At 40.4% G+C, this 25,918-nt stretch overlaps 1 long non-coding RNA gene across 1 annotated transcript in view; it reads left to right on the top strand.

Moving 5' to 3' along the window:
* Positions 1–25,918, top strand: part of LOC148110784 (uncharacterized) — a 181,688-nt gene that overhangs the window by 143,464 nt on the left and 12,306 nt on the right. The window contains exon 4 of the long non-coding RNA XR_015724520.1: positions 170–25,918. This exon is cut by the window's right edge and continues 12,306 nt beyond it. This is a non-coding gene — a long non-coding RNA (uncharacterized LOC148110784). The remainder of the gene's footprint in view (positions 1–169) is intronic.

The raw sequence follows: 25,918 nt of genomic DNA, 5'->3' as shown, positions 1-25,918 counted from the left end.
TGTAAATATATTGTTATCAAATTGGATTGGATTAAACTCTGAATCACAGTCTCCCTTTCTAGTCTCATGAGTTTAAGCTGAAGGAGCTGGCTATATATTCACTGATTTTACTGAAGTTAATTATTCTGAAATAAATTATTGCTGTTTCATTCAAAGCTTTTTTCCACAGGCTTTGTGTAATACGCACATTTGTACATGATACATCTGTGCTCCTGACTTTCATTTCTCCTTGGTGTTACCTCCCACAGATGAAGGAAATGGAACTAATGTGTCAGAACTGTGTGTGAGGGACAGGTGAGTGGCTGAATGCGTAGGTGTGAAGGTGGGGGCGTGTGTTTAGACTGCATCTGTTGGTGTGTGAGAACAAAGGTTCAAAGAGCAAGGATGTGTGTTAGAGTTCAGTGGTTGCTGAAAACTGTGCATAATGGCATTATTTTTACATCAGTTTTCAATTAAAACATTTATTTCCAGGTTTTTGAGTGTGTGTGTGCGCACTGTCACAGATCTCAAATTAACATAAAGATCTCTAATGGAATCCATAAAATTTTAGGAAAGGGCTGTGTACGCCTTATTGTGATATGGCATTTGTCACACTTACAATGTAACTTGACATTTTACAACTCTGTATTACCATTCTCCAATATGTTTACATTCAAATTATTTATACCCTTTTTTCCCCCCACATACTGGAACTAAAAAATGTCCTTAACACTATCACACACACACTAACATATCCCTATTTGTGGAATACTTTTTTTTTTTTAAGACTTTATTTATTTATTTGACAGAGAGAGAGAGACAGCCAGCGAGAGAGGGAACAGAAGCAGGGGGAGTGGGAGAGGAAGAAGCAGGCTCCCAGCAGAGGAGCCCGATATGGGGCTCGATCCCAGAACGCCGGGATCACGCCCTGAGCAGAAGGCAGATGCTCAACGACTGCGCCACCCAGGCGCCCCTTGGAATACTTTTTTTACCTGAATCTTAATGCTATAATTTTTGGAAAGGATGATTTTGTAAACATAACTAAATTATATTTTTCAGTGTGATACTTTTTCACAAAATGCAACACATCAAAGGAACCTGTATAAGAATCAATATTCTTGGATTCTACTTCTAGCCCTGATATTAACATAATCCTGAGCAAATAAAATCTTGTAATTCCATACTCAGACTTCTCATCTGAACTGAAGTGGTTTAGTTAAATAATCCCCAAGGTCCTTCCAAGGTCCATGACTCCCTAAAAGAGATGATTTATAAATCACAAATATTACCTTTGTGATTAATAGGAAAGAATATGAAGTACTTTTGAAGCCTTATCCAATTATTTTATATTAATCCTGGATAATACATTTATATGTTTAGTTGGGAATAAAACTGCTTGAAGTTTGAATATTGCCCTTCTTATCTCAATTTGAAACAGTCTTAGAGTACAAAGGATACTAAATAATTCTGATGCGATAAGCTTTGTAAAGGAAAGGACTTTGTTTTGGTCACTGCTAAATCCCCAGTTCCCAGAATAATGTCTGACATACGGAGGGACTTAAAACTGGCTAAATGAATACCAAGAAAGTGTCAAGATAGAAGGATTTGTAATACCCAGTGAGAAAACAGAGAGAAGGCTTTGCAGGAAGGATGATAATTGAGCTAAACCTATAGGGATGAACTAGAGTTTGCGAAGCAGAGAAGCAAATAAAAGCTTTCCACACAGAGCCAAGTGTGTTGTGGCAAAAACAGTGGGTTATCTTCAAGACCCATTCTGCTTCCTTCCCTAGAAACAGGACTTCTGAGCCCATGACCACTGGAATGAAGGCTATCAAAACCTAACAAACCCAAACACACTTTATCAAATTTTTTTAGACTTTTTAAATTATTTATTTATTTATTTATTTATTTGCGAGAAAGAGTGAGAGAGAGAGAGCATGAGTGAGGGGAGAGGCAGATGTAGAGGGAGAACCCACTTTATCAATTTTAACTTAATTATTAAAAAATGAATTAACAGTAGTTGGTGTCACAATTAAGTAAAAATAATTGTCCAATACAAAACGTTTTATAGGCAACTAATAGTCACTCAAGTTCCAAACCACTCTACACTGACCCCCTCCTAAATTTCCTAAAGTAGTGCCGGATTTGGAAAGTCAAAGGACTTGGTGGAAGGCCTAGAGATATCACCAGCACCGTGACTTTGGGCAAATCTCTGGATCTTTCTCATCCTCAGTTTTCCCACTTGTAAAATGACAGTCATCAGTGATAATCAGTCCCAATCCAGGAATCATTACCTACCTTTGCAATACAGCTTGAAGTATCACTTCAAGATGAAAAATTATAAAGCTGCCTTTAGAGAGTGGCTTTATAAATATGCCTATATATTAACATTTTCGTGTCTAGAAAGCAATATCACTCCTCATTGATGTTTTTCAATTCAATGAATTGGGTGATGTAAGTTCTAAGATTTTACATTTCTCCATGAGACCTAAAAAAACTTTTCATTTTGGAAGAGGGAAACTGAAACCTATGAACTTTTTGTATTCCTTGAATTCACAAGTAAATATTGCTTGCCTCTGAGATGCTCTCTCAATGATGTCTTTGAGTTCTAACATTGTGTGGCTAATCCCAATTTTGGCTTGAGATTGGGACAACTTTCTTCACAGTCTCATGCTTCGGGAACCATTCCTGCTCCACCTGAACAGTCACCTGATACTTACCTAACTTCCCGCACCTCTTAAATGTACCCCTAGTGTCAGAATGTACCTGGACAATAGGAGTCACCTAGTGGCTGGGTCAGGTTATCACAGTTGAACTAACCTGGCAAACTCAATGGATCTAAGCCAATAGTTCAGGGATGGATAGGGCCACTGCTAGTAAGGCAACCCTTCCCCATTTCTATTGTTCACTGCCTAGCACACATAAGTACACATACTACATAAAATGCAAAAATAATACCCTTAACTCCTAGGACTACCTTGCAAATTACTATTGGCTTTTGGGAATTTTTAACCCTTTTAAAGAAATCTCTGGTCATGTAGGTATACAATAGAAATTGATGGCTTTCTAAAGTGGTAGATGAAGACAGGTTAAACGCAGAGGGATATATCATAATGTGCCTTTAACTTCTGCAAATTTAGCTATATGAGAGAGGGCAAGGGCAAAGAAAGAAAAGTTTACTTAGAATGATTCTGCTTTCCATTCTACTCTCTATATTTAAGCACAGGAGTGATTATGATATGAGAAATTATTTTCATGCCATTCTTACAATGAGACACTCATCTGTATGCTCTGAGATGGTTTCCAGAACTCTAGCCATCAGGTCTGCATACTTTTTACCGAAGAGCAAGAGAAAAGGCAAAGAGAGAGTATACTCACAAACTGATTATGCCCTTCCCCGCAAAAAGGTGCTCTCCTAGATGTCTTTCCCAACTATTCTGCCGAGGAACAAACTAGCCCCAAACTTAGCAGTTTAAAGCAACAAATATTATCTCACAATTTCTATGGTCAGGAATCTGGGTACAGTTTAGCTCGGATCTCCTGTCTCAGGGTTTCTTACAAAGCTGTAATCAAGTCATTGACTAGGACTGCAGTCATTTCAAGGTTCAAATGGGGAAGATCTGCATCCAAATTCACTGACATGGTTGTTGGCAGGATTCAGTTCCTCCAGGCTCTTGGACTAAGGGTCTCAGTTCTTCTCTGGCTGTTGACTGAAGATCTCTCTTGGTTTCTTGCCATGAGGGCCTCCTCTAGGGCAGTTCATAACATGGCAACTGGCTTCAATCAGAGTGAGCAAGTGAGAGACCAAAAGAAAGTAAACAAGATGCAAGCAAGTGTCCCGTTGGTGCCTAATCCTGGTGGTGACATCCCGTCACTGCTGTATTTTTTCATGAGAAGCAAACCACTAGGTCCAGCCCACACTCACAGGCATGAATACCAGGAAGAAGGATCATTGGGAGGCAAGTTAGAGCTGCCAACCACACTAACCAATGGATAGTTTTCCAGCATTCTTATTTCAAAGCTGCAATGCAAAATTCTGCTACAAAGATATAGAAATCTGTTCAGAATTTTTGTCAATGTCTATCTCTGTATATAGAGAATAAGTGTAGGTTTTTAGAAATCAGCAAAAGGAGTTCCGAGCAGAGCTAGACTCAAATAAACTTTTGAAACCCACAGTAGGTAAACCCATGTGTTTCTTGAGGTAGAGCTGCCCAACTTACGCCCTGTGAATGGATCTAATTGTATTCTAGACACTGATTCTTTAGTGGAGTGGGGTGTGACAGTGTGCCCCAAGACTCCCACAGGTGGCAAGCAGAACAATATCTTTTATCCCCACTCTGCCACGATGCAAGGATTGTAGTCAAAGCGGTGCTTTTCTACCTGGCACCTCTTTCAGTAGGGCCACTGAGAGGATACCAACATGGACTTAACATGAATGAGGAGGCTCTGGTCCTGTTGGGTGAGTTTGTGCTGTGGGTGCCCAAGAGGCAGAGAAAGTGGAATTGGGCAGCTTGGGCAGGGGCTTCTGACCAGTGTAGCTTCCGAGCCAGCATTTGCCCTAAATCTCTATTTTCACATTTAGTCAATGCTCCTATTTGCAACCAATGTGTCATTTGAGGGACATCCAAGCTAGCTGCAGAGTAACCATACTGACAATGCATGTGTGATAGTAACACATGAAATGAATTTGAAAATTTTTTATAGAATTCAAAAACTGTGTCATCACAAGAAATGTCAACATTATGTTTGTCAGTGAAGGAAAGGAAGAGCTATTAGTTTTTATGTTTACAACAGTAGTGCATTTCTGAGTTGTTATTTTAAGTTTTTTTTTCTGTCACCCATTTGTGAACAATTTCTTATTAATAGTGACTATCAACAATTTGAAGAGCTCTTTATTAAAGAGCATTGTTAAGAATTACATGTAGCCATTTCAAGAATAAATCACACATAAAATGTCCTGTTTAAGGAGGCAAACTCAAGTTTATCAAATTAAACATTTTATTTGGAAATTTCAGACAAATTCAGTATCTAATAACTTCCCTTATATTTTGCATTATACTTATTCATCAGAATTATAATTTAAATAAAATGTAATAGATGTTTTTACTAAGCCCCATGTAGAAGTCCTCAAATATCCTCCAGTTTATCCCAATTTCTATATATGCTATGAACTAAAAGAAAGTTTAGGAAGCTTTGGTTTAGAGCAAGTTGCCTGACTCCGTTGATTATTTATCTGTTGTTTTTCAGCTTTATACTTAAACTTTTGTGATCTGTTCTGTATTCCTTGGGGCCTGAAGCCTGCAAATTACGTTTCTCAGACTCCCTGCCAGTGAACAACTGTGGGCATCTGCCAATGGCAGGCACGGGGAAAGATCAGAGGTCAGAGGAAGGGAGAAGTGTTCTACTTGTAAATGCAAGAGTGGTGGAGGGGGCAGTGGGGCTGCAGGTTCCAGCTCCCCAGGCAGCAACAGAATCCTTTTATTGTTTATAGCCCTAGCCACGGAGGGAAATTTCTGACAATTCCAGTCCCTGAATTGACCACATCTATAGCTGCCCAGGGGCAGGAACAGGCAGCTTTCCGAACTCTGTATATCTCTCCTTCTTCCTTTTGCTGCTTCAGCCCTTCCAACACTTTGTAAGCGACTCCCTGTATTAAATCCCTCATGTTTGAAATACTGACCATGGTTTCTGTTTTCCTGACTGAACCCAGAATTGTAAGTTGAGTTTTGTGTGAGGAGTTACTTTTCTTTTCTCAAAGGCCCTAACAGCTGCTGGAAAAAGAGATGTGGAGGTTGAGTTCGGTCAGTCTGAGTCCATGAAGAGTATATGAAGAGGTGTCACTCTAAGTTGTCTTCTCTTTCCTAAAGCATAGAGAGAGGGTGTTGAGGATGGACAGTGAAGGAAGAAAGCAGCACAGTAACAACAAATGGCTAACAGTTCTACTGAGGGGATCTTAAAAGCCACCGGCAAGTTCTGACTGGCTGGATGAGGACTCCTGCTTCAAGATTTATCTTGGTGTCAGAAAAAAAATATTCCCATATTGCTGATCTCTCTTAGTTGCAGTCTCACCACTTAGTTACGATCTATACTTCTGTTTGGTGTTTCCTTTATTATTAGCAACTTTGCATCCTATTAGTAAACTGACTGTTGAACCATTTGTCCAGGTATCCTGAATTACAAATAACAAATATTCCTATTTTCCTAGAATTAGGGGGAAACTTATAAATCTTGGTGTATCCCTTCTCTTGGTTCACCAGCTACTGAATAAATGAGGTGCTTTCTTCATTTCTGATTTGATCTAAGATCAACAGAACAGAAGATCTTAAAATACTATAACTCCACTCCAGAGAGACATAAAAAGTCATTTCTTTTTTAAACTTTTTCTGTGTTAACTGACTAGTTGCGTTCCAAGATACCTGTAGCATTTCCAGAAACATCAACTATTGTATGAGTTACAGTTCACTCTTAAATTCCTCAAACACTTGCAGAAAAGGCAGATACATCTCTATTAATTACCTGTACAACGTGATGTACATTTGTTTATGGGCACCCAAGCTTTGCTGTGCAAGAACACGATGACCAGGCAGCCTCTAACTGCACCCTTATGGTCTGCATCTACTTCATCATGTACCGGAGTGATTGTTAGAAAGTCTGACGGGTTTTTCTCCACTTCCTCTCTGCTTCCCCCTTCCCTGGAGCAATGTGAGAATGGAGCGGCATACAAGGCAAAGTCTAATGCCTGAGGAACCCGGGTAGATGGAGACTATAGCAGTACAGCTGAGGAGAAGAAAGCAATTAATTATATTCCCTTTCTGCCTCATTTCTTTCGGCCTTCAATGAAATGAAATCTCCCCCAGGGAAAGGTGCATTTTGCTATAAACCCCAAACTGCCCATCCCTAGTGGTGGGCTGGTGATTGGATTTGAAACATCAGACTCAGAGCTAGAATGTGAACTGCAGCCCATCATTACCTCTGTTGTATGGGGTGTGTGGGATGTGTGTGAAACGGCAATTAATGATGCTCAGCTTGCATTTTGGAGTCATTGTGGTATGTTTTAATGACTTTCAGTGTAGTGGTTTCCAGTAAGCCTTGTTTGTAGAAGTAGAAAGAGCGTCCATTTGTAACTACAAAAGTTCCAGATGATGTCAATATTAATGCAATCACTTTAGAGTTGTGCGGAGAAAATGTTCTGGGATACCGGCCCAAAGATTTATCGTACAACAGCAATTTTCTCTCTTTTTGGCTCTTTCCCTAATAATTCAAATTCAAAGATATTTAATCCAAAGTTGTGTAAATGTTCTTTTGTAACATACTTGTGTTTTGAACCTCACTCTGTGTCCTATTCTCAAGTTTATGCTTGATGCTAATATACATTTGACCATATTTTCCAAAAAATTTCTATAGTTATTTTTATGCACACACCCCCTTTACATATTTCTTGCACTTGCATTTTTTTTCTGCTTGGATTGCTCAAAAGTCTGTTGTGACAGCAAAGTGAGCTGAGAGCTTCACATTTTTAAGGTCACTCGGCAACTTAAAGTTGTGCATTATCAAGCTAGATCTGCCATTACTAAGGGAAAAACATTTTGCCTCAACCTGCCTGCAGCCCAACCCAGACTTTGAAAAGTCTTTCTAATCATACAGCATATCAGAGGTGTGGTTTGGACACACAACCACCCAACAAAAACAATACCAGAAGTCTTTAGGGACTGTCTGAATAGCTGCCTTCTCTAATCAAAATAAGACTCAGATGTCCTTTGGATAATCTCTGGCCACAAAGGGCAGGTAAACCACCAGGACCTTCACTGCTGGTGAAATTCACCTTTCCCTTGAGAAAGATAAACCTTTTGCACCCCAGCCACAGAGAAATTATATTTCCTAGCTTTACGTGTAACACAACTGGAAAAAAAGAAAAGTCTTTTGATTCACAAAGGGGAAATTAAGCACACAGTCCTGGGAGTGGGAAGCAGGTTCTCCAAAAAGGAGTGCACGCAACTCAATGTATGGGGAGTCACTGGGCCATGGCATGGAAATATTAGAACTTCCTGCACCTACTTTTTATCTCATCTTTTGAACATCACTATTTATGTCTGTTCTACAATGTATGGAAAATGTTGGTACAATGTACATGTATATAACAAGTACATATGAAATTGAAGTATGTGTTCACATTTGTTTGGGGGCACATAAACCAGAACATTTAAAGACCACTGGCCCAGAGCCTACAGTTTATAAATTATAAATGATTCTCTATCCCATAAGGATTAAGAACTCCTGCTTAATAATTTTCTCTTGCTCTTGTTTAGCCAAATCTATTGATTCAGCTCAAAGGAGAAAGGAGAGGAAGCCTTATTATTTTCAGAGACACGCATCAAAGAGGGTAGAGACACAGTAATCATTTTTGCTGTAGAAGAGCTGAGGGTAAGACTTGAATTCTGCCTTAAGGAGGCAGACTGGGAAAGTTTTATGGAGGAGGCTTCTCAAAAGAAGTTTGGCATTTAAAATGGTGATAGAACCTTGATAAGAGAAGATGGGTAAGGGACATTTTGCAAAGGAATTAATAACATAAACAAAGGAAAAAGGAGGCAAAAAACCAAAACTTGTTCAGTTAACAGTGTGAGGTTTAACCCAATGAGAGGGAAAGAATAAGACTGGCTTAGTGGCTGAGGCCAGTTTCTCAGGGCCTTGAATGCCTTGCTAAGAAGTTTAACATTATTCCAAAATCAATGAGAAAAGACTGATTTCTTTTGTTTTAGTTTGGCTTCAAAGTTAAAAATTCACATGCGGCGCCTGTGTGGTTCAGTCGATTGTGCCGGACTCTTGGTTTCAGCTCAGGTGGTGATCTCAGGGTCTTGATCTCAGGATCCTGAGATCAATTGAGGGAGTCTGTTCTCAGTGGGGAGTCTGCTTCCCCTGTCTCTGTTCTCAGTGGGGAGTCTGCTTCCCCTGTCTCCCCCTCCTCTCCTCCCCCTGTTCATCCACACACACTCTCACTCTCTCTCTAAAATAAAAAAATCTTTTTAAAAAACAAAAAACAGGGGCACCTGGGTGGCTCAATCAGTAAAGCATCTGCCTTCAGTTCAAGTCATGATCCTGGGGTTCTGGGATCGAGCCCTGTGTCAGGCTCTCTGATCAGCAGGGAGTCTCCTCACTTTCCCTCTGCCTGTCCCCCTTCTTGTACTCTCTCTCTATCTCTCACACCCACACTCTCTCTGTCAAACAAATAAATAAAATCTTAAAAAAAAAAAGAATTCACTTATTCCAAGATTTACATTAGAAAAAATGAACTTGGCAGCTGTGTGTATCAGTGCGTTTGGGAAGAGAACAATTAGGGAACTGATGTGATTACCTAGATGGAAAGTATCATGGCCTAAATTATGGCTATGGTGAGGGTGAAAATGTAGAGAACATATTTAGGAGATGCTGAAAATAGAGATATCTTTGGATAATAGAGATATATTTGGAAGAGTTATCAGGTAGTTGGGTGGGAGAGTTTTGATTGTGAGATTCTAAGATTAGCAGACTGGAAGAGCGGTGGTACAATTAACTGAAACAGAGCTGCAGGGAAAAATAGGTCTTGGGGAGCCGTGAGGAAGTGGGTCGTTTGGGCCAACTTTTCTGAGACAATGAAGATTTCCATGCAGAAAGTTTTTCGGGGAGTTTGGTGATTCGCTAGGAGGACTAACAGGACTTGGCACATAGCTATACTCACAGATATAAGTTATTACAGCGAAAGGGTATAAAGAAAAACCAACAAAGGGGAAAAGGCACATGAGATGAAGTCCTGAAGAAATCAAGCACAAGCTTCCAAGAGTCCTCTCCCCATGGAGTCACATAGAACTTATGTGGCAACACATGCAAAATGGTGTCCACTAGGGAAGCTCATTAGAGATTCATGCCCAGGTTTTTTATTGGACATTGGTCACATAGGTATCCTTGGCCTTGAACATACCAAAATCCAGACTCCCAGAAGGAAAGGAGGTGTTTAGCATACACCATGTTGTTTTTACAACAATTTAGGCACAGTAAGCTGCTCTTATCAGTTCTGGGAATGATATAAACCCTACTGAAACTCAAGTTCCCAGCCCAGCCAAGGGCCAAAGTTATAAGCAGATGTTTCAAAGGATAACAGTCTTGGGCTGCTAAGTTAACTCTTTTCTGCATAGGCAGAACATGACCTGTATGGAAGGAAGAGAAGCAAGACTGGGCAGAGGGCAGTTGTGGCAAAGACCTCAGTCAATCCCACAGAGAGCTCTGGAACTGGATGGTGCTTCAAAGATGTCCTAAATGGGGCCCAGGGGGCCAGACCTCCCTGCTCTCATATTGTCTAGGCATTGTGAGCCCCTTTCAGCTGAAAGCAATTCCTAGGCAGGGAAGGAAGGAATTGAGCCCTCTGTAGCAACCTCCCAGAAAGCTGGTTCAATAAGCATTTCTCCTGTGATCAGCACACCCAGCATCTACCTCAGAGAGTATGAATGAATTGAGTTGGTTATATAAATGGCACCATTGCTCCTTTGCTAATTTGATCCAACCACTTTGAAGATGTTGGAATTCTAATAGCAGAATTTCAAGTTCCAGGATGTCTAAATTCAAGCAATAAGAATGTATAGGTATATATGACAAGCTATAAGAGTATATAGAAGAAGAGGACAGAATATTTCTAAAGCATCTTGGCACCTAAGGGCCTCAGTACAGCCCAACTTTTCTTCAGAAAACCACATGCAGAGCTTTACTGATCAGGCACTAACATCTGCCTAGATCCTATTACCAACACCACCAACTACTTAGAGGAATTCTGCACTGGAATGCTTTGCCCAGGACCCTGGACTCTGCTCCACAGGCAGACAGAGGTAGTATCCTAGCCCTTAAGTGAGAAAATGTCCAGTTTCCAAGTAATTATCCTCACAATAATATTCAGATATCATTTGGCTTGATATCTTGGTTTTCACAACCCTTTTACAAATATTGTCTCCTGATCTCAGGTAACCTTCAGCACGCAGCATGACAATTCTTTTTTTTTTTTTTTAAGATTTTATTTATTTATTTGACAGAGATAGAGACAGCCAGTGAGAGAGGGAACACAAGTAGGGGGAGTGGGAGAGGAAGAAGCAGGCTCCCAGCGGAGGAGCCTGATGTGGGGCTCGATCCCATAATGCCGGGATCACGCCCTGAGCCGAAGGCAGACGCTTAACTGCTGTGCCACCCAGGCGCCCCCAGCATGACAATTCTTATAATGGAGGAAATTGAGGCTTAAGGGTTACAGGAGGAACCTAGAGTTCCACTGCCAGTAAGTAACAGATGCAGGCCTGAGATCTAATGAGTCTGATCTCTGGTGTTTTTTCCACTACCCCACACATGTCTCCTCTGCATCATAAAATCCCTCTCCTAGAAAACAGAACCAGAGTCTGGATGTACTGCATAGAGAACGGAGATTTTTTTTTTTTTTAATTAAAAAAGTGAACCTTTTAAAGATATATTCTTCATTTTATTGGGGGCTGAAGTACCAGAATCACTAGCATATAAGAGACTAACAGGCATACATGTAATGAATAAGGAGGCTGTGGAGGTCTGCAAAGAGCAATTCCTGCTTTGGGAATTCAAATATTCTGCTGTATGAGAGAGATTCTGTTGGTTTTGGAAATACCGTGAATCATTTCCTGAAAGAGCAAAATAATGGAAGCTTTTCAATCCAAGTTCCCAAGAAGTGTTGTCTAAAGGCAGAAGACACTTGGGAACACCAGGTCATGTGTAGAGGCCTTTGCTGTTTCCTGGACTTACACACTGGGTACCCGCCGAGAAGTACCTACACGCTAGCAGGGGCTTCCTCCTCCTTGGTGGTCATGTGGTTCAAGGAGATTTGTTTCTCTCAGTTCTCACAAGTTACACTGGTCAGGGATGCATCATACTTTGATGGTCAGTGAGAGTATCAGAGCCTGAAGACCCACTTTTCAGAATATTAACGAGGGTCTTTTTACCAGGGAATTTCCAGGGAAGTCAGTACGTGTGCTGTCTCTCTCACCAATAACCCCACAAGAAACTCAAAAGTGCAAGACTCGTGTTTGCATCTGTATAATTTAAGTGGAGTAGATGCTTGTCAGCACCAGTAAGGTCAGAACGCAGTCAGTATTTCCATTCCAACCCTCCCATGCTCCCCCTCAGTCTTTAGCCCTTTATAAGTCAACCATAAAAAAATTCACAAGTTGAAATTTGAGGCCATTTTTTTTTAAGGTTGGGAATGTTTTTCTCAAATGATAGACTTGAGATCAATGTGATCTTTCGCAGTGAGCAGCAGGGAAAGAGTGGTGCTGTGAGACGCACACACAATATAGAGTCCTATCTCCAAGACTGAGACTGAGTAGGAATTGTGTTCCATAGGGGCCATCTTTTTGAGTTTCACCCAGAAGATACAGAAACTCATGAGGACTCTGTAGAGCCCAGAACAATCTTTTCCCCAGAAGCCTTGCAGCTGTGAAGAAGCAGGTAGCAGTTGACAAAGTCAATCTTCAATTTAGTTGTCAAAGACGATCTCCCATTTCTGCCACATCGCCTCTTCTGATGATCAAAATTAGTCTTCTCAGTTTGACTCAAATGATGTGTTTGTGTTTCTATGCTATCTTCTTACTGAGGAGAAGTGAAAAGTCAAGCTTTAATGATTACAGTTGGTAGTGAACCCTTTTAATCCAGCTTCTTAGACGTGGTTGGGATCTGTGTTGCTTTTCTAAACAAAGAATAGCAGGGTGTGATAGGGGTTCATGTGACAAGAAATCATGACCTCCGCAAGGTCAGTTGTTCAGAGGTAAAAACATGCTAAAGTGCTCAATAAACCTATGTTGACTATTTGTTTCTTAAGGTAATACATATGCGAACTTGATGAGTTGCATGCAAACCAATGAACTGGACCTATATGTTTTCACTGCAACAGGTTATGGGCTGTTAGAGTCACAAAATCGACACTCTGTCCACACATCACAAATTGAAATGCTTAATTGGGTATTATTACAAAAATCACAGGCTTTGATCGTAACACCCTGGCAGTGTATTTGAGAAAGCCAAGTAAAACAGCAACTTTTAATTAGGCAACCAGCTTTTGTATAATGATACTAAAGCACTTTACAAACTCGTTCATTTCAAGAAAAGCCAGATAATTAATAGAATTATAGATTCCTAATGTCGTAAGGAATCCCCCTAGCTGCAAAATGTTGGGATATTCTTTAAACTCCAATGGCCTCTACCCCCTGTTTATTTCAGACAACCCTGCCATGGTGACCCCATGCATCTTCTCATCATCTGAAAGTGCTCCACCTCAAAAATCTTAGATTCCAAATTCTACTCTTGGAAAGCAACTTCCAAACATAGCTGCTGCCCCCATTGCTGCTTTTGTTTTTTTTTTCTTTTTACACCCATCTGGCTCACGGCCTTCCCAGATATCTGCAGCCTCACTGACACTCTCTGCCTTGCCCTTTGCTGACACTCTCTGCCTTGCCCTTTGCATTTCTTGCTGGCGTGCTTGGAATGTCCCCACCCCTGTCCCCTAAAAGCTATGTTGTGTCCTGACTTGTCCATACTGTCTTTCAGCTACTCAACCAGTATTTATTGAACTAGCCTTATGTGAGAATTATTTCACTTGGCCCCTCTGTCTGGAATGTCAGCCTCCTCTCACCCACCCCCATGGTTCTCCCTCCCTCTTCTATCTCCTACACATCATTTAAGACACAGTCTTGGAGACACATCCTCTAAGAAGCCACTCCTGACCATCCTCTCCATTCCTTCTTCTCCTTTCCCCATAACAATTTGTGCATGTCTGCATCAGTGAATCAGTCTGTCACTGTTTCAGCCTCCCCCACTAGACCAGTGTAGTCTAGCATACTCACCTTTGGAGTGAATGCAAGGTAATGGTTAGAGCTCAACAACCTGTTGTCACACCCTATCTCTACTGCTCATTAGCTGTTACCATCTTAGACAACTTATGTAACTTTTAAGCTTCAGTTTCCTCAGTTTCCAGTTACTAATAGAGACTGTGGGTAAGCTTAGCACAAAGCTTGATATACAGTAAATGCAAAACAAATACATGCTGAATAAATAAATGTCACAGGAATGCCCTTAGAGGATTCCCTAAAAGGAAGATATTTATCTTTCAAACACTTGTAGTAGCAAGGAGCTCATTCATTGTTGGATAACTCCAATTATAGTGTAACTCAAATGATATGGTTTGACTCACACTAGTTGCATTGACATAAATTAGTCCCCCACCCTCAGTGTCTCCTGCTGTGCTTAAGAATCTTGAGAATCTCTTAGGGTCCCCTGTCATGTGTATCAGCAACCCATCCTTCAAGTACCCCTATTTTGGACACTACCTCCGATGTAATTGGCTGCTGTGCTACGGTTATTTTTGGGCAAAGCTCTTCACAGCTAGTGCCCAAGACTGGCTGCTGCCACCAACACTGTGGCCTCAGGACAGGAGTCACAATCTTCCTCTGTGCTGCTTTGCCCCAAGTGTGGTTGAGGAGTTTTCCCTTAATTCTCCTCAGGACATCAGAAGTCAAAACATACAAGAAGTTGATCAAATCTTAATGAAGTTCAGGGCAATGAATGGGAAAGGGAACACAGAGAATGAGTCAATGCTCCATCCCCTCCAGGAGGAAGCACGTCATTCCTAGCAGCCCTCGTGCCTGGGGAGCTCCCCAGGGCCTCAGAAGGTGCCCTTCCTGGGAGATCCAGTCAGTCTGACTCTAGGTCCCAGAGTTCTGATTTCCTGCCCCACCGCTGACCTCTTTTGAGGACAGCTGGCGGGTGAGCAGTTCCAGTCCCTTCAGGGGAAACCCACCCGCATAATCACACAGTGATTCATCATCAGTGCATTTCCCCAAAGCTCTATCATTCAGTCTTGCCTCTTGCCACTTTGTTGTTAATGAAAATATTAGCTACCGCATCTGGTTTATCAAACAATCCTAGTTCATAGGAGGGTGAAACATGGAATGATTTTGTTTTTCTACAGTCACTGCCTTCAACTCTGCCCTGTTCACAATCTCCCTGTTGTGTCCCCTGACAATATCTCTGGCAGACTTCTAGAGTTCTCGTCCCTTTCAGGGATAAAAACTCACCCCAGTTTAGTCTGATTTAAAACTTCAATCTTGCTTTTATACAATGACCATGTTCCCTCTCCCAGCCCTGACCAGCTCCCCTACCACAGAGGGGCTTACCTGCCCCTGGGCCACCCCCCTCTGCTGCTGACAGTCCTTCTCTCCGTGTGGAGACAGGAAAGAGGGACTGGAGCGACAGACAAGTGTTTCTTACCTGACTGGGGTGTTGAAGGCCTCTCTGGCAGTGCTGGCTGTTGGCTCCCTCTCCATGGCAGACATCCAAATCTGGTTCCCTCATTGGTGCTTATGTGAATTTTCCAGAGGCCCAATAAGAGGCCCCCCCACTTCACCATTTCTACCATCTGCTCCTATTCTTGGTGATTCACCCCGCTGTTCCTTGTGGCCAGGCTCGACTTTCCTGGCAGCCACCTCTCTTGGGTGGGACGTTAGTGAGACAACCTCAACCTGGCTGTCTTCCACAGCATCCCTTTGATCCAGGGTAAAATCACATATCCATTACCAAATGCTAAATGTTGGTCATGGAAGATTCTGCACTCTATCCCTTCTCTCTGCTCTGCCTCTCCCTCCAATTCTCTTTTCCGCTTACCAAATTGCACAGAGTTGGACCAGCCCATCTATGGTATGAGCAGACACCCAACTGGTAAATGAGGAGAGGGCAGGAAAAACATCTGATCAGAATTTAGCCTCCCAAGGATGAAGTGACTTTCCAGAGTTCTCTCCTCCGGACTCTTACCTGCTTATAGGGACTGGGAGCAGGTGGCAGAGATGAAGGTTAGAGAAGCAGGCCCAGTTCAGCTGCTTCTTGATAAATCCTGAAAGGAATGTCTGATTCCTATTCACTTATTATTTATTGTTTGGTCCTTGACGTGTTTGCCCTCATCTTTGGATTCCAGTTGTTAATTTCAGAGCAACAAAAAAACTTCCCATGAACATTCTGTTTTACCTGCTCAATGCTAGATATTATATTTGGGCCTTTATATATATGATCACATATGAGCCTCAAAACTGTATTATTGCCTATATTTTAGTGGTGAGTAAATAATAACTCAGAGAGTTTAAGTGCATTTCTCAAGATCACACAGCTAATAGTGGTAGGTCCAGGACTTAGACTCAGTGTATCAGATTAAAGCCCTTTTACCTCTATAAAATGTCCCTCATACAGAAAGTTCTTGTGGTTGAGCTGAGTTCTGCATCCTTGGAACTTTAAAACCCTCAATCCTAATATAACAAAATAAAAATGATTAAAAATAGATATATATAAACTCCCAGTTAGAAGATGAGTAAGTTCTGGGGATGTACTGTACAGCATAGTGACTACAGTTAACAATACTGTATTGTATACTTGAAAGTTGCTAAGAGAGTAGATCTTAAATGTTCTCACCATATATTAAAAAATGGTAACTATAAAATAAATAAATAAAATAAAACCCTCAATCCTAATTCTGCTTTTAGAGCCACACTAAGGAAGTCTAACCCTCTCTACATGCCAAGCGTTTCTGACTTCACTTACTCTAGAATTTGGCACATGCCTCGCTTTATCAGAAGATCGGGCAGTTACGACTTTTCATTCAAACATTTAAAGGCAGTTATGGTCCCTGTGGCTTCTTTCCTCCAAGCTAAGCATCTCCATCTCCTTCACCTGAATCTCTCATGCATCCAGACCCTGAGTAGTATTTTACAAACATATTTAAAGACTGGGAGAACTTTTGGGTTCCTTGTTATTTCTCCATGTTTCTCTTTTACTTTTTCCTATCCTACTTCCAGATCCGACTTCCTGCTCACCCTCTCCATTCAGTTCCAGACTTGGTAAAGAAGGTACTGAATGAAGTCCTCCCTTCAGGCCTCAAAGCTTTCAGATATAGCTCAAGATGGAGTTCAGTGGGCTACTAGTTGGTAGTGAGGATAGAGGGCTTCTCAAATTCTTTCACCATGATCCATTCCTGATCCTTCTCTTCCACAATAGGTTTCAGATCCTTCTCATTAATTGGGAATACCAGTATACTGGTTCTTCTGCCTTTAGGCCAGTGGCCCACAATATTCTAGGAAGCTTTTAAGCTAAAATACATGGGCTTACCCCAAGAAGGTGGATCTCAAGCAGAGGTATAGTTGTAAAGCTCCCCAGGTAAATCTGAGATGCAATCAGCATTGAGAACTGCTTTGGGTGAAGTTCAACTTCTCATACTCATCCCACCCCCAGCTATGGGGCGCTAATGGTGGGTATCCATTCTGCAAGCTTGTCTGCTCTTACAGATCACCACAATAGGCCTATGGCATTTCCTGTTTCATCCCCCTCTTGAACTGCCCCCTAATTTGCAGTTGGAGAGAGAGCCTAGTTCTTCATATTTACAGGGCCTTAAGGATCAGCTTACTCTGAGTCCATGGAATAATCAAGTTCTTCCTGACTCAGGTCACCAGCTTTGGTTATTCTCTCAGATTCTCTTTGGCAATCCTTTCAGGCAACTTACCCTCTCTGCCTCAGCCTCTCTGGAAGGATCTCCCTGAATGTCCTCCTCAGTAGTAAAACTAACATGCCTAAAACCCAGGAAGGCCAAATTACATTATGCAAACCTACATCTTTCTTTCCCAGAGTCATTCTGGACAGTACTAATCAATCAGGCTGTAGATTCCTCTCAGCCAAGGTATGGCCTCTGTGTTCTCTCCAGTGCGGTGTTCAGGTGGCCATCACTAACTAATAGAATTGGCACTGAAAATGGAACCTATCAGCCTTAAACACACAGTTTAAAATGGCTGAAATAATATCCAACAAGAGAAGACGAGGGGCATCATCTTTACTAGCACAGATCCTATTTTTATACCATCCTTATAAGGGGTCCTTCAAAACAGAAAGGTAACATGCCCTGTGATAGCTCAAGTTCAGATGTGATGCAACTAGCGACAGTTTCCACCCCCAGGTCGTTCACTCCCCTCACAATAACACTGGCCCCATTTTCCTTGGTTGAACTTTTTGGACTCTGCTTACAGCACAATGATGGGCCTTACTCTGTGTTAAACTATAATTTTCTTTTTATTTTGAGCTGAATATTCGTGTCCTCCCACAGTTCATATGTTGAAGCCCTACCTCCCAAGTGACGATATTTGGAGGTGAGGCCTTTAAAAGGTCATTAGGTTTAGATGAGGTCTGAAGGTAGGGCCCCATGATGAGATTAGTACCCTTATAAGAAGAGGAAGACAGCTCCTCTCTCTACGTGCATGCATCAAGGAAAGGCCATGTAAGCACACAGTGAGAGGTCATGGTCTGCAACCCAGGAAGCAGGTCATTACAAGACACAGAATAATCTGCCAGCACCGTGATCTTGGACTTCCCATCTCCAGAACTCTGAGAAATAAGTGTCTACTGTTTAAGCCATTCAGCCTATGATATTTTGTTATAGCTGCCTGAGCTTATAACCAAGATATTTATGCCCACTTACATACTTGAGGATGGGATGAGGCCTTCGGAAAAAATTAGATTTTACGTATTAAGGGCTGAAGGAAATTGTATCCATTATTTTTGTTCTTTTTCTTTCTACCCACTCTTTCTAGTCTTATTTGCATTAATGAAAGAGTCAAGATTAAATTACCAATTCTTAAATATTAAGGTTAACATATGAAAAGGGGACAGTCTGAATTCATAATATATTAAAAATATGCATAAGAAAAAACTGAAATGTACAAATCACAACAACATTGAAGCAGTTGCCTTTTTAGTCTAATGGAGTTATAATTGATGTCTTTCATCTCTAGTTTCCGTATTTTTAAAATATAATGTGAGTATATTATTTTATAATAAAAATGATTCGTGTTTTGAAATGTCAGAAGATTAAATTAATAAAATTAGTGTTATCTTTTAAAAGAAGACAGATTAAATTTCTTTTTTTGTAGATGACCTGTTTTGTAGGGTTTTATAAAAGATACTTGCCGGGTGATATTGAGACAACAGGAATATTGAGTTTCAACTTATAAGAAATGATTAGGTTAGTTTGCCAGGGTTTCATTGTGAGGCTCCTGAAGATTCTGCTGAAGAGCTTAAAAAACAAGTAAATAAAAAGATTTTCTCTTAAAATGAGTATGAAAGTTGAAGAAACAACTATTTCTCCCATAATTTTTTCCTGACTTTGCAGTAGGTCAGAGCCAGTTTAAATTCTTATTTGGCTGCTATCCGCTGCGTTTTACCACAGGCAGGTTACACCCACTCTGGACTTGCCCATCTTCATCTCTACAGTAATCTCTATGCAAGCCCGCGCACTTGTTGAAAAGAAATATACATAAAAGCACAGACTGCCTCACACAAGCAATGCCGGATACAGTTCATTACAGCTGAAATTCTGAGATCAAAATCTAATGTTCCTTTAATTTTCTAGCACAGTTACTGATCTAAAACCCTTTTAGTATGTACCACATAGAGTTGTACACTGTGCTCTCTCATCAAATATTTAAGCTATCAGAATTTTAGTGACACATTTCTCAAAGGAACATACAATAATTTGCTTTGCAAAAACACATCATTGAAAGAAATGGCATTTACTCATGAAGTTGGCAAAGATATTTTTTCTGAGAATTCTAACTTCAGTACAATTAGATCTTCAGTGTAGTAAAGATTGGCTTCTCTATAGCACCAGATAAAGCAAGCAAGGAGGCTCTTCCCCATCCTGACTCCACCTCTGAAATCCCCTGCGGGATCTTCCTGGCCCAAATCTTGCCCAGTTTTGGCAATACCTGCCCATCCTCTCAGTGGCCTCAGCACTTCCTTTACTCATGATTTTTCATATTTCATACCTGAGAGGATATCCGGAACCACATGATTTCTGACTTTGTGTTCATCTCTAAGACTTGATAGTTCTAAAAACATAATTTAAAAGAGTTAACTTTTTTCTTTTCTTTTTTTTTTTTTTGAGGAAAGTATGGTGATTGAATAGCTGGAGAATCATGAGCAGATCTTATCTAAACTGGATTGTAAAGTCTTTGAGGGTGTGTCTTTCCAGATACACTTCTTGCCATTTTCTGTATTTTTGAAATGAATGATATTAAATTTAAGGCAAAGAAATGTAAATGAAAATACCTGTTCTGCCATGTGTAGTGCATAAATTGTACTCCTGTGGAAAGCTCACGTTATCAAAAAATTTGTTATAAACATCATTATTTGCATGGGAGATGGGGTTAGGAATAAAGCCTCTTATACACAATTATTATCATTTTCATTGTTATTACAAACAAAACACAAAATAAGTATGAGATAACAAAAGAAAGCAGAGTTAAATGAGCAGCCAGCCACACAAAGCAGCAATGTATTCCTAGCCTGTGTGAGCCATAGCATTTTCATTTTTCTTATTTTGATACTAGTTCTTGATTATAATTGTAGGAAATTTGTGTTATGCAAAACATGTTCTTTAATTAGTCAATTGTCTTTCGGGCAGTTCATGTTAAGAAAACTTGCTCTGAAGAAATAGTATCTGTACTTAGTACCCAGGAATGGAACTGTAGTCCACCTCCTTCCAGATCTTTTAAAGGGACCCAGCCTGTCTACCCCAATGCCTTTAGAATCCCTGATTTTGAACATTTGTCCTATTTTGGTTCCATATCTTGGCCCTTGGTGTCCCCACAGACCTCCCGACTGGTATCCTGATTTCAGACTTAATATCTCAGAAGCATCTTCAGGACAGAGTTCTCAAACAACCCACCCATGGATGAGAGGAGATACTCTGTCCCTGAACACTGGCACCGCATGTGACATCTGCTGGCCTCTGCCCAGTCCTCTTCAGAGAGGAATCCTGTGTAGGTGTGACAAACACCCGTTAGCACTCTCAATTCTTTTTCTATCTAATCTGTGGATGCTCACTGGTATGGCTGATCACACAAGATAGGTTCTTGTGTCTTTGGGAGGTTTGAGCCAGTCTAGTTTGGAAGAAAAGACTAGGGTTTCTTCTCATCTGGAGATGCCATAACCTATTCTTATCAGTGCTTGCAACTACAGAACAAAGTTATTTTGAGCAAGGATTTGTAGTTTACAGCTCAATTCTTTCAGTGTGAATAAGCAGTGCTATTTATAGTTATCTCATTTTATTGCTTTAATTTATGTATCTGCAAGGATCTGTTCTAATTGTGAGTGATTATCAGAAGGGAAATGTGCTCTCATGCACCTCAGGGGATTTGTTTGTGAGCCTCTGGTTTTAAATAGCCCATTTATTCCCCAGTGGGTAGAAAATCAATTTTATGGGTCTTCAAACATACATAATAACCATCATGTATAATAAGGTAAATATTGAAGTGGTATTAGCACATTATTTGCTTTAATGGTTTTTCTTTTCTAACTATAACGTTACCTATATTTCTACTATGTACTTTCAAGGTATTTCTAGTGTAATACAATACAAAGAGGGACTTTGGCCCTCTCTATGTATTACTAGGAGAATTCAAAATTGGTTAATAGCACCGATGGGGAGATATAAGGCCCCAAGCAATGGAGAAGATCCTCTAAGGCATTGAAATGACAGAACTGGATTTCTGCTAGCTACAGAAGACCTTAAGAAAGCATGATATGTCCAAGCAGAGCTCACCAGCCCTAACAAGTATTTGATATGGGTCTTTCCATTCCAACCTTCTCATTAACATAGTTACATTTCTCAACCAAAAATTAGATGAGAATATTCTTTTTCACAAAACTGGAAATGCATTTTTGTTGTTTTACCGATACTGTTCCCCAACAGTACCATGTTCTCCAATACTCTAGGCCTTTGTATGTTATTTCATCTGACCTTAATGCCATTGTTCACCTATCAAAACCCTACTCATATTGAAGCATATTAAATGATACCACTTCCAAGAAATCTTTTCTGATCAAAATCAACCCTCCCCAGTTAAAATCAACCCCCCTTCCATCCTCATTTGCAACCTATTGGTTATTTCATTTTTTTATATCACAACTAGTTGCTGTATCACTTGTTAGTTTCTATTCTCCTAGAATTCAGATTGTCTCATTTATCTATGCATATCCCACAATGTCCATATGTATTTCCTACACATAAGTTGTAAAGGAGAAATTATATAATTGCTATATGAGCACAATAGAGAGAGATGGGATGAACTAGACTATCCCCCTCATTGTCACAGTCCTATCAAGGGGGAATTTGGAATCCAAAGAGTCTGAGCAAAGCCTGAGCCACCTTCTTGGACAGCTGGTGTGGTGACTCACGAGTTGGGCCCAGTAAAGAAACAAGTGTTTCTTGCCCTCAAAAACAGCGGGTTCCATTTTTCTGAAAAGAGTAAGAAAAAAGCCATGTTAATAGGAGAAATATCCTTTCTTCAGTGTGAGTTTAGATTGTGTTGTGTTAGACAAAAAGTAATGCTTGCATTGGTGAAGTGTGATTACTTCTAGGTTACCAGCAAGGGAAACCAATTGCAGTTCTCATAGTGCGGCGATGAAACTGGGATTAGAACATCCAATTTCACCCTCATTCAGGGGCCTAGAGTCTGTCCCTCACCTCCAGAGCTGACTGAACCAGCCTCAGTGCCCCAAAGAACACCTTGTTGAAGCCTGAAGACCTCAAGTTTTCAAGAACCAAACTGGTTTCTCTGGGCAGTGCCTCCTCTTCCTCCTATGGAAGGGATTTCCCCAGAGAGAGGATGACCCCGTAATGTGTCATAGGGGAAGATGGGGGAAGGAAAGGACAGAACGATGGATCTACAGAAGACATCTTTCCTTTAAAGCCCAAACTGGGGAGGACCTTTCCTAAGATGGGACAAGGGAATACCTTGGATAGAAACACAACCAGTGTTTCTCTCACACTGCCCTGCTATCCTGGGACTTGACACTCCCATGGAGAAAAACAATAATAACACCAACACACCATTTCACGGAGGCTCTGTTTATTTCATCAAGTAGGGAATGGCAAGCCAAGGGATCAGGCAGAGACAGAGCTGGAGTAATCTGCCCTCAAGCAGAGTACTAGAACTGGTCATACCTGGTTAACGGCAATGATGAGGAGACCTACTGTCTACAGAAACAAAGAACACGATGAGGCGTAGAGATGGTCACACTGGATTCCCAGAACTGTATCCATATGCTAGTAGAAAACATCCTAAAAAACAGATAGGAGGGACCACCTCATCATTCTTTGGTGATGAATAATAGGGATTCTGATATGAAATTTCCCTTCGGACTTTCATAGCTGGGGGCTCGGGGTAGATGAATAGAGATTTAGGGTACCATAAGTGAAATCTGCTGAAATAAATCATTTACATAGGGAAAGAAGGCAAAAAATATAGTTGGAGTCCACACTGAAGAGAGCATTAAAGGCTGTCTGATCTCCCTTTTCCAGCTGGTGAATGCTAGGGTATCGCTCCCCAGCTGAGTCAGATTTGTCAGAGGATATCATTGGCTGCACTGTATCTTAGAAGCCCCTTTTGGGAAGAAGCTTAATCCAAAGCCAAGCAGGAATCCAAACTCACCATAAATCTGAAGGGGCCAGGCAATGAGAACTCTGGTGATGAGACACGGGACAAAAGGTTTGAAGTGCCAGGTCATCTAAGCCAAAGCAGGTACTTTGCTTTTTTTAGTGAGTTGGGGGCATTGGCCTCTAGATAGGGAGAGAACTCTTAATGGTACTGACTTAGCCTAAAAAGTGCTTGTGTAGGGAATTTGGATTTTGTTATATTAGTATTAGAGTGTCATTGAAATTGTTGGTTGTGTTGTGTTTTCTTTAACAAGGCAATGAATGAGAAAAGTAGTGTTGAGGGGAATTATTCTGGAAACAATATACAGAATGGATTGGATGATAGAAAAAACAGAGGTTGAAACTGCATGAGATGAAAAGGGACTGAACTAAAGGGTGACAGTAAGCCTAGAAAGTAATGGATATATGTGTGAGAAAATACAAATGAAGAATTAACAGGACTTGGTATCTGACAAATATAAAGGATAGAGAAAGATAAGTTTCAAAAATGACTCATGGTTCAAATTTAAGTGAAGAGAAAAATGTAGGCACCAGTCAGAAGTCACCCTCATGCCCCTTTCTTTGGTCTCCTCTTCAAATTTTTCCTGAGTGTATTTTGGTGAAAGCGGCTCATCTTCTGGAAGTTGATAGGCTAAAAATATTTGAATCAGGTAGTTTGAGCAGAAAAAGAGAAAGAATCAACTTCTTTTTTCCTAATTACAAAGTTCTTCTAACTACATAGGGAAGATAATATAAGCAGAACCTAACAAAGATATCATAAATTCAAGCCAGTATTCTTTAAATATTGTTTCATATGTGTTTAGCAGGGTTGGGATAAACTGATATTTTATTAACGAAAGCTGTAGACTTCTTTATGTTCAAAAGAATTGATTTATTACATAACCTGAATGTAGCACATTTTTACTTTTCAGTTTTTCCATCACTGCTGTCACTAATATCAATCAAACTTCATTTTGCTGAACCCATTGGAATTTGCTTCATTTGGAAAAGAATACTGTTCCAATTTCAATTAGCTTTCAGTTATAGAACCTTAAAGTAATTACCTGACCCAGCAGACAGCCAAAACTGTTCTATTTAATTTTTTCATTCTACAATCAGAAAATGAAATGTATTCTGTGCAAGAAACTTTTACAGAAACAAGAAAGACACCTTTTTCAGGGATTTATTCCTATAGCCCTAAGTCAAGACTAAAATAATTTGGCCAAAAGATCCACCTTATCTATAGTTCTCTCTCTGTCCCTCTGTCTGTCTTTCTCTTCTTCTGGTTTTATTTTGCATATTTTTGAAGTAGGAAACTTCTTGGGTATCCTATCAAGAGTTCAAAATGTAGGTGATAAAACAAATCACTTGTTTCCAGTAAACAACATCATGCCTTGCCATATTTGGTGTCATAATTTTATTTTATTTATTTTTTAAAGATTAATTTATCTATTTAAGAGAGAGAGAATGCACCCAGGGGGAGGGGCGAAGGAGAGAGAGTCTTAAGCAGACTCTGTGCAGAGCCCGGAGACTGACATGGGGCTCGATTCCACCACCCTGAGATCACGACCTGAGCCGAAACCAAGAGTTGGACGCTTAACCGACTGCACCACCCAGGCGCCCCTCGTGACATAATTTTCAGGAAACCATGAACTGATGTCATGTTTGGTATCCAACTTAAAATTGCAGTATACAATAGGCATTTGTATGTTGCAAGATACTCACTAGAGATTATTTGATATTTCTGCTCAAGAACACCAAAGGAGCAGAAGAACTTATATTTAACTTGTTATGCAATTAATCATCACCATAGTTTCAATTTGTTTCAGCGTGTCTACCTGAATTCCTATAGACTAGATAGAGTCCCAGGACAGTCAACAGGCTAGTTACCTTTTAAACCAGGTCTGAGTTTAAAAGAATTCCTTTGTGGGAATCCTATAGGACTCAATAATTAAACAGTTAGTTGGTTTCTTTCAGAGAACATTATTATGAAATCATTTGAAACTGGTTAGTTCACTATTTGTGATGTCTTCAGTCACTAGTCAGGCTGAAAGTATAGCTTTTTTGTTCCGTAATGACATGTTTAGTTTATGTGGATAATAGTAATGTCTTCTCCCTGTTCCTAAAAAAAGCCATAGTTATAACAATGAATCTTTTAGTCTGTTTTATTAGGAAGTTTATAAAATTCAGAAATCAAGAAATTTCCTTTGGAAAACAATGTCCTGGTATTAGTTTTCTAGGGCTGCTGAAATGAAGTACCACAAACCCAGTGGCTTAAACAACAGAAATCAGGTTTTTTTTTACAATTCTAGAGGCTCAAAGTCTAAGACCAGGGTGTCGGCAGAACTGGTTCCTTCTGAGGGCTGTGAGGGAAGGATCTGTTTCAGTCTCTCTCCTCATCATCTTGTA

This window comes from Ursus americanus, chromosome 1 (assembly GCF_024610735.1).
Source record: "Ursus americanus isolate L20-20 chromosome 1, mUrsAme1.1.p, whole genome shotgun sequence".
In the NCBI taxonomy this organism is placed as follows: domain Eukaryota; kingdom Metazoa; phylum Chordata; class Mammalia; order Carnivora; family Ursidae; genus Ursus; species Ursus americanus.
Note: the sequence above shows the minus strand (reverse complement) of the source record. Positions and strands in the feature narration are given on the sequence as shown.